A 12,283-nucleotide genomic window follows, 5' to 3' on the forward strand; every position below is an offset into this window, starting at 1 on the left:
ACCCTTCACATTTACAAACCCAATGGTTATTTATGAAGAGTTTCATGTTTTGGGAAAAACACTAATTTGCTCTCTTTCATAGTTAGATGAGAGGACTGATGACATTCTCGCATCCTTAGCTTACCTGTGAATTTACAAATTGATGCTCTTTCACATTAGCTTTTGTACAGATTAAACAAGATTTAACATGTTAATGAGTGAGTTTTAGAAGTGATGGTAGGCATTTGTTTTACCTTTGGACAGAGCAGAGCCAGGCTAGCATTTCTCCCCCTGCCTACAGTCTTTATATAAGCTAACTGTCCCACACACACAGATATGAGATTGGAATCGATGTTCTCATATAACTTTTGGCAAGAAGGCAAGCATTTATATTTCCCAGTACGTCAAACTATTCCTTTAAGACAAGTAACTATGACAATATAGTGGATACAATTGATGCTGTACTCTGATTTCCTTAAAGGATCTCCTCACAAAGTTGTACAATACATTTCTCACATGTTACAATATTTAGTCGCTCTTATAATTCTGCACACAACAATTGCGGAGGAAAGCGCAGCAGGAGACAGAAGGATTAAAAATCAACACAGGTCTTGAATGTTCGTTTGATTGTGGAGCTTTTCAGGTTGCAGAGAATTGCTGCTTCAAGTCCTTTGTGTATTAGTAAGTTAGTTGTCGCTGTAAGTAGAGACATGAAAGCCATCTCAAGGATTTGGAAAGTAGGCAGCTGTCTTAATGTAGGCTCTTGAGCAGCAGGCAGGGCTTGCAAAATATTTATTTGCCCCTATACTGACATGAAATGTCATCAAACATGCACCAATATTACATTTACTGTAAATATGACTGTGCATCCTCTCAGATTAAAGGTGTTTTAGAGCGGTGGTTACACACAGAGAGATACTGCACTATATTTAGTGCCATCACAGTTTAAAAGTGTCAAAAACACTTGCAAATGAAACATCATAGGACACAAAAATCCCCATATATTCCTGTAATTATCCCGTCATGTAATGAATCAGTCAAGTCAATTAGGTAATGACAATGTCATCCACTTTTCTTCCTAACATTCATCACCATTTGATGGGACTTTCCCTTTGCTGCCACCCATGTAGTGATGTTCCTAAGGTGCTCCCAGATTCCTGAGCGTGAGCCAACACTCCTGGCTTGATTTCTGCTCTCTCATTTGTCCTAATTACCCCAAAATTACTTACTCTGCACTTTTGGTGCACTTCTTTACCTGATCTCCTTGCACTTTGCCTTTGAAAGATCTAGTACTTTTCTCTCCTACTGTACTGAAGCATTAGTGTTGTCCCTCACTTGTCAGTCGCTTTGGATAAAAGCGTCTGCCAAATGAGTAAATGTAATGTAAATATAAAAGTAAAATGGATCACTGTTGAGCACAAAAAAAAAAAGGGCCAACAAAGGTTTTGACTAATAAAGAGATGATGATGCTGTAATCAAATATGAATTCATTCGTTCATCATTTGCTTTTTCCCGACAATCACAATGACAGCATTGAAGAGCTAAAGGCCGGAAGCTTGGTGTTTATCACTTAACAGCTTTTTTCCCTTTTACTTTGTTAAAATGTCATTCAGTGGAAATTTATAGGCTGCATTTGTGCGTGTGCGGGCCAGATTAAAAGGCAAATGGGCAGCCTCTTTAATCAATGTTAAAACTAAAGATCTTATTGCACCCGTTGAGTCAGTAGAGTCGTAGAATTATCAGAAGGAGAGAAATGTAGGTGTTTCCTCTCCTTAAATGAAGATTAGATCTAAATTATTATTGAACACCCTGCCAGGAATGCATCTTCGTTGCCATGGAAATAACACAAAAAGCTCAGAGACAGGTTGCTGATGAAGAGCCCTGAGAGAAATTCAACATGAGATATTTACCTCGTCAAACCAGAGCTGTGGAAGGCCATGTTTCACTCCCCTCCGCGACAGGAGACAGACAGGCTCAGCGACGAGGCACAGTGGTGAGATGCACGAGCAGAAGGAGCCACGGACGTGAAATTCCCTCCCTGAAGTCAGTCCTACCTGCGCATGTTGGAGACTGAGCGAGGGAAGTAGCACAGGGGATGCTCAAGCATTTTCTGCGGACACATAAAAGTTTGTTCAATGAATTCCCATTGGCCAGGAGTTCTTCAGGAGGTGGTGACTACTTTTTATTACCAACACTTAAAAAGATGCAGAAGCCCACGGGCCTCTATGTGTAACCCCCTCTCTGCTTCTTCTTCTTTCTTTTTTTTTTTAGAGTGCCTCCTAATGACATGTGCCGCCTGTATGTAATTCTCTTAATAATTATTGTCAGGATAAGGAAGAAGCAGCCAGTGAGTGATGAAATGTGGATTTCATAATCCTGAGTGTAGCTGAAGAATGCGTGTTAGCCTGTATTGTTGACATGAATTTAGCCTTGTTATTACCTGAAGGGCCTCAGGCAGACGTGTTGTTTATGCATCCTGCATGTTATGTCATTGATTTTATGGTGTTTGATCTGTGATTTTTGCTGCACCTTAGAAGCTCTGAGAGCCTAAAATGTGCTGATGATTTCTTGCAGGAGTACCACATTAAACCAAATCAGAAATCACTTGGTGACATTCTTCATTACTCTGAGTAAATTTAGCCTGCACAGACATTTTGACATTTCTCACACGTACGAATTTCTCATTCCCAAAAAGAATATGTCAAATGGCACACAACCATTTTGAAGTGACAGGTGGATGCAGATCTCTCTGAAGCCAGTATCATGTGTGTTTGAAATGCATGAATCCGCTGCAAGGTTTTGCAACACCTGCTTTAAAGGAAAGGCAATTTTAATGTGAAATACTGATAACCACTGCTGTCCAGGACAATAATGACAGTTTTGACTTGAACATATTTTCACAAGCGTGCATGCCACAGCATAGACCTTGAATATTTCTTTGATATTTTTGTTTAAAAGACTGTGTGTAAATCTCCGATTATTGGTTTATTGATCCTGGCAGTTACTGTACCTGCTATATGATATGACATTAGCAATCAATAACGTCACAGTCAGCTGATACTCTGCAATTTACTATAACCAATAATAAAAAGGTCATGGATAAAGTATTTGTTTCTGTATCATATTACATGAATCGTTTTTGTAGCTGCACCACGTCTGGGAGAGCTATACGAGAAACATGATACAGTGACTGGGCCTCCTCTGAGATCTGGCAGAGAGATCATGTGTCTAGCCATGGTAACTGAGAGCTCATGCTCTCAATGAGAGAGCAAACACAAACAGTGTGGGCAGAGGGAAAGAGAAAACAGTCTGTGACTATTTGTTCATGCGGCACACCCCATGACTAGCATGCTTGTGACCTGGAGTCACATACACCAAGGTCCTCCGGTGAGGGTACATTTTGCAACTGCTGTAGAAATGTAAAAACAGGAGTGTTGTGGTCACAAAGCTACAATAACAAGCTTTGCTCCACCAAAATTTGGGCTGTGCGGAAGTGGCACCGTTGCACACTGATTGGTTGCAGTAAAGACATTGCAGTGTATTTTATGAGAAGTTATAAATAAATGTTTGTGGTCCAATGAGGATAATTTGTTTCTACATTGAGGTTAATGTGGCATAATGAACCGTCTTTAGCTCTAATCTCTGTTCTCATACGCAGCGGTTTTAAAAGAGTCAGTTCAGTTCACCTGAACAAACAGGCTGTGTTGTTAGCTGACCGGCTACGCAGCGAGCTAGTAAAAGAAAGCATGCAATCTATACATTAACTAACTATTAACCATTGATTGGGTGCAAAGCGTCTGCTTTAAAGATTGCATTTGGGTTTATTACTCATGTTATTTGAACTAGATATCCGTATTTGGGCAGCAGCCTGGTTGGATTTTAAAGAGAACAAGCAACCAGCAACCACCACTGCAGTTTGACAGCATGTGCTGTCAGCACCCTTCCGAACATACCTCTCTTTAAAGTTAGCTTGTTTAACTTTAGCTGAACAGCGGACACTGTGACCCACAGGTGACAATAGTAGGATAATGGTACATTTGACAACTGTGTATGGATACTCTCTAAACCGTGTGTAACAGTAGCTCAGGTAGAAAACAGTCTTAAGTTAGCAAACTGACTTTTTCTTACACAGCAATACCCAACTGTGTCAAGAGTTTGCTAATACTAGCTAACATTAGCCATCGTCATACATACCAGAGTTTATTTAATTAAAAGGCAATTTATTCATTACAAATTAAACACAGACCAGAATCTGTGGTGGATTCTGTTTGCACTAATGCTGGCTTCTAGAAGATACAGTAGATTAGCGAGCAGAGTAGACATGACAAGACAGTGATGGTTTGTTTTCACGGTAACATTATCTTCACACAAAACAGAGCAACACATCCATCAAAATAACGGTTTACTGCATTCATTTCTGAGGGATTAAATTTCTGGTTTAGAAATGTCTTTTCCACCTCAGCCAAGTGTAAAAACTTCTTTTCTTTCCGGCCTTTACACTATAGATTTTCCAAATGTGTGGAGCTCTTCTGGAACATAATTTTTTCTAAGATATTCCCTAATTTGATTGTTTTCATGATAGTAGTGGAGAATGCTATCCAAAAATCTCCCATTTTCATACTCATCAAACCATTCGCTGATTTGTTTTGCCCTGTATGGAAACATTAGCATTCATTTATCCAGGTTTTTCTTGTATTTGTTGTCTGTCTGTAGACTATTGTCAATAAGACCTATGAAACACTGAGCTGAGGATAAGGTTTGTGTCTGTGATCATCCCTTGTGTACATTATATACATAACACCAGAGACATCTTCCAACTAGAATTACAAGCAAAATACAGCTAATAGGGCATAACCACAGCAATTATTATTATCTTTACTTTCACAGACTAGAAATCATCATCTAAGTTTGATATTGGACTATGTGAAAATTGGTGTCCTTGCTGTGTAACCTCTCTGAAAATTCTGCCCGTTTTGTTTTTTTGGTTTTTTTCAGACCATATAGTCACCTGGGCTCTGGCAATCGTACGAAAAAAAAAAAATCAATAGCACTCCTCTCTTAATCAAGAGTGCTTGGAGCTTATGGCAGAATGCCATGAGAGAAAGCAGCAATTGACTTTGGGTTTTTCGAGCGGAAGGTGAAGCTGGGAACAAAGGAGGAAAACAGTCATCCTGGGCTCACTTGGTCAGTCAGAGACACAAAAGTCGCAAACAGCCTGAAAGAGGAAACTAATTTCCCACTGCTGATAACTGTTAAACCCACTGTCACCATAGACAACAGCTTATGGGTCATGGACATTTTTATTCATTTGTTACATAATCCTCCCCTCTCGCTTATCTGACAAGTGATTAGTCTGTGAGGAGTTGTTTAACCAGGACAGATGGCATTGTTATTTCAGTACCTGAACGCCAGGAACAAAGGAGACCTTGTTGGTTAGTGGTTGTCTCTCCATTCTTACTTTGCTGATTCACTGTTTGTTCAATAATACAATTTATATAACACATATGACCCATTTTATTCCTCAGAATCTTAGAATGGTGCAACAAAAAGATAATATTTTTTTTTTAAATTAAAACCTTGTTTTTTCAAGTACTGTTTCCATTGGGTGGACCCCAATGCTTTATGTGTAATGTTTAATGCTCTTTAAGTGTCACATTCTCAGAACTATCATCTTCATGCTACTCTTCTAGCTCCTTCATGCGGATTTATCTTTAAATGTCTCAAGAAAAAAATAATAAAAAATGTGACCTCACCTTATTTGACTAGAAATACATATAAAAAATCTGTTTCATTGCACCCAGCACATGGCTGGATTACCTCCCTGTTCTTCCCACTCCCTGTGCAATATGTCTAATTTCTCAGCACAGGAATAGCACAGAGACCTACATTTGCTGTAATTTTAGCAAACAAAAAACTGGTTCCCCTCAGCTTTATAGAGCAGTTGAGCGTCTTTCAGCCCACTGTTTTGGTTTTGCGGCCTGCAGCTTTACAGTTTTTATTCAATCTCCCTGTTCTTACTGACCTTGTTTCTAGCAGCAGGCAGCTATTTTCAGGGAGAAAGGTCAGATAAACCCACTCTACACTGCCTGCCCAGCACCAAAAGAGACAAAAAACCAGACAAACTTAGCAACTAGCTGGTGGACACAGCAAGCTCTTTATCTGCTAAATAGCCAAATATTTCCCTCAAAAGTTGGTGGCGACTAAAACAGATCAAAAAGGCAAGTGAATGTTTTACATTCAATAGGTGGATAGAAACGTGCCTCCAAATAAATGCTAATTGGAGTTGCTCAGCGTCTGATAAACGTGTAAAAATCAATTTTATTAGGTGATAACGTTGTGTTCACAGCTGCCACCAAAAATCAATGAACGCAGGTTGAAGCTCCTTGTCATGCCAGCTGATATTGTGCTTGAGTGGTGCTTATTAGCACATAAATTCTGAAGTAAATTAGCACCTGCCCGTCGACACACCGTGAGCCTGGAGGTTTCAGTGCCCCTGGTGCTCTAGGGCACCAGGGAAGTGCCTAATTTGCCATGGTGGTAGTCCAGCTTCGCCCTTGTATCATGTGACAAGAATCCATTTTGGTTTTGAAGTTGATCGACACTGATTCCGATCACTTCGGGAGTATCTGTGGAAGAGTTATAGTAACCAGTTGCATTTCATGACTCGATTGTAAATTAAATCTTAATTTACAGCATGAATCTTTTCAGACGGAGGTCCCGTGGACAAAAACCTAAAGGTTTTATATCGACTACAGTTGAAATTTGAAGCTGGTAACTCAACAATGGACAAGCAATGACCTCGTCAATTGTCAACCGGAGATAGTGCGATTGCTTGTATGTTAAAAACACTGGTTATTTCGTGGCTCATCACAAATTGTGTTGCTCCCTGTACTTTTCTGGTGACCATATGAAGACTGCATACTCACAGAATTTTTTTTTTTTTTTTTTTTGCCTCTTAATCTGCCATGGCCTCCCAAGTCACGTGACACCCGCGTGCTTCTTATTGCATTTATGTTTTGTTTGCATAACATCCATGCTTTGTTTCTTTGCACGGTAATTTCCGACTGCACGGTTCAGATCAGCTTTTAGGGGGCAGGCTCTGACGTCAGCTCGCCCGCTGGACGCACACACTATAGTGCAGCAGCAGCAGCAGCAGCAGCAAGACACACACACTGACTGGGTGCTGACTATTAATATTCCCCCGTAACTATCCACTGTCTGTATGTATTGTGTGCAAAACGCAGGGCGGACCCGGAGGATAAACACACAGCCAGATCCCGGAACAGACGCTGCTGCACTTTCCCAAACTGAAATCCCCGTCAGGAGAGAGAGAGAGAGAGAGAGGGAGAGGGAGGGAGAGAGAGCGGGGACTGCAGAACATACAGGGTCTGGATGAATAACCATGGCAACAGCAGCAGCAGCAGGAGAAGCAGTGATATAAACATTGCAAACCGCGCATCCATCCGCAAACAGCGATTTACTCAGTAAAGGCTGGACCCGCACCCTCTGTGGATATTAGACTTCATCACTGCGAAGGTGAGGCTGCTTTATTCTTCCCGTGACAGCCACCCTGCTTTAGTGAGATGGTTGCCGTCTGCATGTGTGGGGAACGTGAGAGGATTCATGCGAGGACTGGAGGATGCTCGCTGTTGTACATTACAGCAGAGGAGGCAGCTACTGTAGTCTGCTGCGTGCTTAGAGCGCTGCCAGGCTGAATGAGGATGGGTTTCATGGGAAACACAGAGTCTGATTTATACATCATATTTGCTACTGCTACATGGAAGCTCAGGCATGTAGGCATTTGACCTATTGCATGTGTCCTCAACATTGGGCATGTGTCCTTCTGTAAAAAGACTTAAGGACACTCCACGCTGATAAGTTAACAAAACAAAAGGGACCGTTTAAATCAAATTAGCCTTTCAAAATAAAGGTACTGATAAAATGTATCCAAGCACTCTCATGCTCGGAATGATCTAAATGAAATACAGTATAACTAAATTTATAGGAGGATGTTTATCAAAGCTGCTGTGCAGTACAGTGTGTGCTGTTTATTATCAGTTTTGCACGGATGCTGGAGTCTGAAATAGTCCTACAGCGTGTCTAAAATGAACAAAGCAAAGCTCCCACTCCAAAATGAACCAATGCAGAATTGTTGTCTTTGTCAGTCCAGCCTGCAAAAAGATAAAAACAGAAGTGAAAAATGATGCAAGGTTAAATAGATTACAGTTAATAAGGTCATTCAGGCACTCGTGACTGATGTAAACATTTCATTAGAGCAGAAAACCACAAGACCATGTTAGAATACTATGTCCTTTCATTAGTTAACTGAAATAAAGCAATTCAATCCATGACCAGTTCTTCCAAGAACACAGACACACATGCACACAGAGACACACAGCAACCAGTACTTGGTTTTCACGTAAACAAGTTAATGGTGTTTCTGAGTTGAGAATAAATAGTGAATCAATCTAGCAGCTCCCCAAACACCCCAAAAGACTTTTGAGGTAGTGAAAGATGGATTTTCCAGATGGTTATGGCTAGGTTATGAGCAGAAAAAGGCCTTTGATTATTAGAGAATCTCATTTAGGGATACTGAGGATGCCAGTCACATCCTCTCAAAGTCATACTCTGACTCATTTAACTTGATAACTCAGGCCACTCAGCCTCATTTTTTTTTTTTTTTTTTTTGCATTTGTAGGGATTTGGCATTGTAATTCTAACAAAGAGCCTAATACAGCATCATGAAGAGTTGGAGCAAATGCTAGATTATTCCATCACATGATTGCTGGGCTGGCTCGGTGGATTCCTGTTAAGGACACTCTGTCTCCACATATTCATATTTTCTCCTCGAAATAGTCAGGGAGGAGTACAGTTATATTAACTTTGATTTGACAGATCTTGATGTTCTTGCTTGAAGGAGGTGCTATACCCACTGGTCTTTTGCCACTTATCACTATATTTGATGACAGCCCTTTGTCAGTTATTGTGTTCTGCAGTGGGAGTTGGCTGTTAATGAATGAAATAATGTCTGAGACTAATTTCCGGCCCTTTTTGAGGTGTGCACGCATCCAGGAGCTTCCGGTCGTGGCACACAATGACTCTGGGCTACAAACGACACCTATGCTTACCTGCGAGATCTGCTCATTTCACACTCAGTCGCTATGAACATGTTGCCTCTTCGTCCTCCCCAGATTGAGATTAGAGATGTCAGTCAGCGTTCCCAGATGAGCTGACACCAACAGGGGCGGCTGTGAGAGGAGGAGGGCAGCTTAAGGGCGGCCAGAGTTTTAGTTTTTCCTTTAGGTGGAAGAATTAGTGGAGCTGCAAACTCTACTCATCCAAGAAGGCCAGCGTGTTTGGGTGTGTGTGAGGCCTGCATTAAATAGTAATCAGACAGCAGCTGGCTGTTTTGTAATGATTAGTGTTTAATGATTTGCAGCGAGTTGAAAATGAGATGGTTTGTAAAAGTGCACAAACAGCAAATTATAAGATTTGGCTAGGCTATGGGTTGTGCAGATATGTGTAGGGGGTAGCGTTGTACAACTCTCAGAGCAACGCATGCATCTTATCTGGGATTTGTTCACCAAAAAGAAGGTGAACTGTGTAAGGTGACATGGATATTGAAGAAGAATGATTTTGTACCGACCAACATCGTGATTTTTGTGTAAAGCTTTAATAGGTTAGTTTGCAAACAGCTACATTTTTAGTTTGTTTTCTATTTAACCTCATTGCTCTGCAGTCTTAAATGCCAACTACAACCTTACAAACCGAGGCGCATAGCTCAGAGGTAGATCAGAAACAAGCTACTTACAGCTATCATGAAATAGTTATAGTTGAAGTTCATTTGGCGGCATTTGTGGTTACTGGTAGTATCTTAAAATGCGGTTTATTACTACAGGTCCCAGAATTCTGGAGGCAGTGAACATTCATTGAGCAGCTATTTTGTCAGAAGTACAACAGAAGAATAACTGATGTATCCGTTTATAGTACAGACAAACAAACTCACATTGTAGTCAAGCAAATATCATATGTGAGCAATTTGAATCCAAGGCGGGGAATGGCAGACTCTGCCACTAACAATGAAATCTACTGTTGTGTATAAAAAGGGATTACAGAATGTAAATATACAAAAATGGTATTGCTGAAAAAACGCCAACTATAGTATCAAAAATGTGTTTCCATGAATGAAAATCTTATGGATTATAACTTTAAAAAGAAGGAAACAGAAAAAGAAACTCTTCTGTTCTATTATTCTATTCTTCTTCTATTCTTCTGTTCTATTTTCTGCAAGATTTATATACATTTGAGCAGCTTATTATAAAATGAACACTAACGAACTAACTAAACTGTAATGAAGAATTTTTTTCCCCCCTATAACTGATTAAGTAGCTCTTTCTAGCAAAGTTCTCAGAAAAGTGTTAGGAAATTACTGACACTTAATATAATGTGTTATATATATTATATATATATATATATATATATATATATATATATATATTATATATAATGTGTCAAACTTCAAATAATTTGTGTTTTGAGGTCCTGTAAAATTCTGAAGGGGAAATACTGGATTCTGGTTGAAAAAGTCTAAAAATAGGGCCTACTGGAATCAGCCTTATAAAAGTTTTTATTTGTGAGATGCTTCTAGGATAAGGCTGCCAAAATTCTATATTTTTCTTTGTCTGTCAGCAAATCCAATGAAAAGTCCAAAACCAATAAAGGATTTATCGCACTAACAAGTATGTCTGTGTCGCCTTGAGCACTTTTCTTTAAACAACACAAACTATAGATTTGAGATCTGTCTGTGTTAGTTTTAGGGCCACAGCCGTGAGTGTCCTAGACGAGTGTCACAGACGGGAGGGTCACAGACGGGCCTTGCAAGTCAGAAAATGTTAGAAGCTTGTCAAACGTTCTGTGGTCGGTACTTTGCTGATTTGATTAACTTAATTATGAATTTTCAGATCAGGCTGATGACACATGCATGTCGTGCCTGTGTGATCTAGCCATATTCTGTAGGTAGAGATTATTTTGGTGGGAAAGTAAAGCACATTATGTCCCAAGTCCCTGGACTGGGAGCCTCCATTTAATCTAGGACACAGCGTTCATGCTCCTCCTTACTGCCTACCTAACACATGGCTTGACAGGTGAGCAGCTCCTTGTTATGAATCTGTGAGACAGCAGGTAAAAGATAACTAGGATGTTAGCTTTTAACCAAGTGAATTAGGGAAGCAATGAGGCAGTCTTGGCCAGCTTGAAGAAATCACAAGCTGTATATAGTCCGCTCTCTCACAGTCTTGCATGTAATGACCTATAATTGGCTCATGACATTGTCATGACTGCTGTCATCTGTGGTCACCCTGATACAATCTTCACTCTTATGGAGCTGTGTGGTGAGTATGTGTCAATGTGACACAACATGCAGAGTCAGCAAGAAGAGGAAAAACAGATTCACAGTGTCATTTCTTGCCTCTTCTGGCCATCTGCAGCAGGGGCCAGCCAATGTACTATAATAGAGAAGGTTACTATGTTTGTCAGGATTGTTGGACTGTACTGCCTGCTATTATGTTCCTATGCTTTAAAATGGATGTGGTTCTATACACTGCTGGTGGTGAAAGACTCAGGTGCAGGTTTTTTTTGCAGATTTACTGGCCCCTCTTGGCAAGATTCTTATAATACATCTTAACATCATAAGTAAGGTGGAGGAGTGTAATTCCCTGCCAAGTAAGGAGACATCTTAGACTCACCCAATTTGCGCAAATGAAATTCTGGTGTTGGGCAAGGACACTGGATTAGATTTCTCTGCTCATAGGAAGTGACAAATCAAAACCGACCTTGGGCTTAATCAGGACATTTTTTTTTAAACATATTTTACATGAAATGATCCCACAAAAAAACCTTTCCAACATCCTCAACCTAATTCTTCACTCCAGGTAACTTTTTGAGAAAAAAAAATGCCTTGGTTGAAACATTGGACATTTTAGGCGTTTTGCGAAATCGCCCTACCAAACAACAACTGTAGCTTAGCACTCGTAACTAGGAGCAGGCTTATTGAGCTTTGGATTTCTCTACACATTGAAGTGGTGTGCATGGGGCAGTAGAAAGAATGATACTTGGCATTTATAGAGTTTGGAGTGTGTTTTAGCCTCCCAAAAATCCAAAATCCAAATACAATGACTGGATTAAACAGTAACCTGCTTTTTATCCACTCTTATGTAAGATACAAACGTTAGCATGTCCAACTAACTTACTTTCAACCTACGGTAGTAACTGGACATGGCTTTCAAGGCCAAGGAGCTCATCCTAA

This window comes from Xiphias gladius, chromosome 24 (genome assembly GCF_016859285.1).
Source record: "Xiphias gladius isolate SHS-SW01 ecotype Sanya breed wild chromosome 24, ASM1685928v1, whole genome shotgun sequence".
NCBI classification, from domain to species: domain Eukaryota; kingdom Metazoa; phylum Chordata; class Actinopteri; order Istiophoriformes; family Xiphiidae; genus Xiphias; species Xiphias gladius.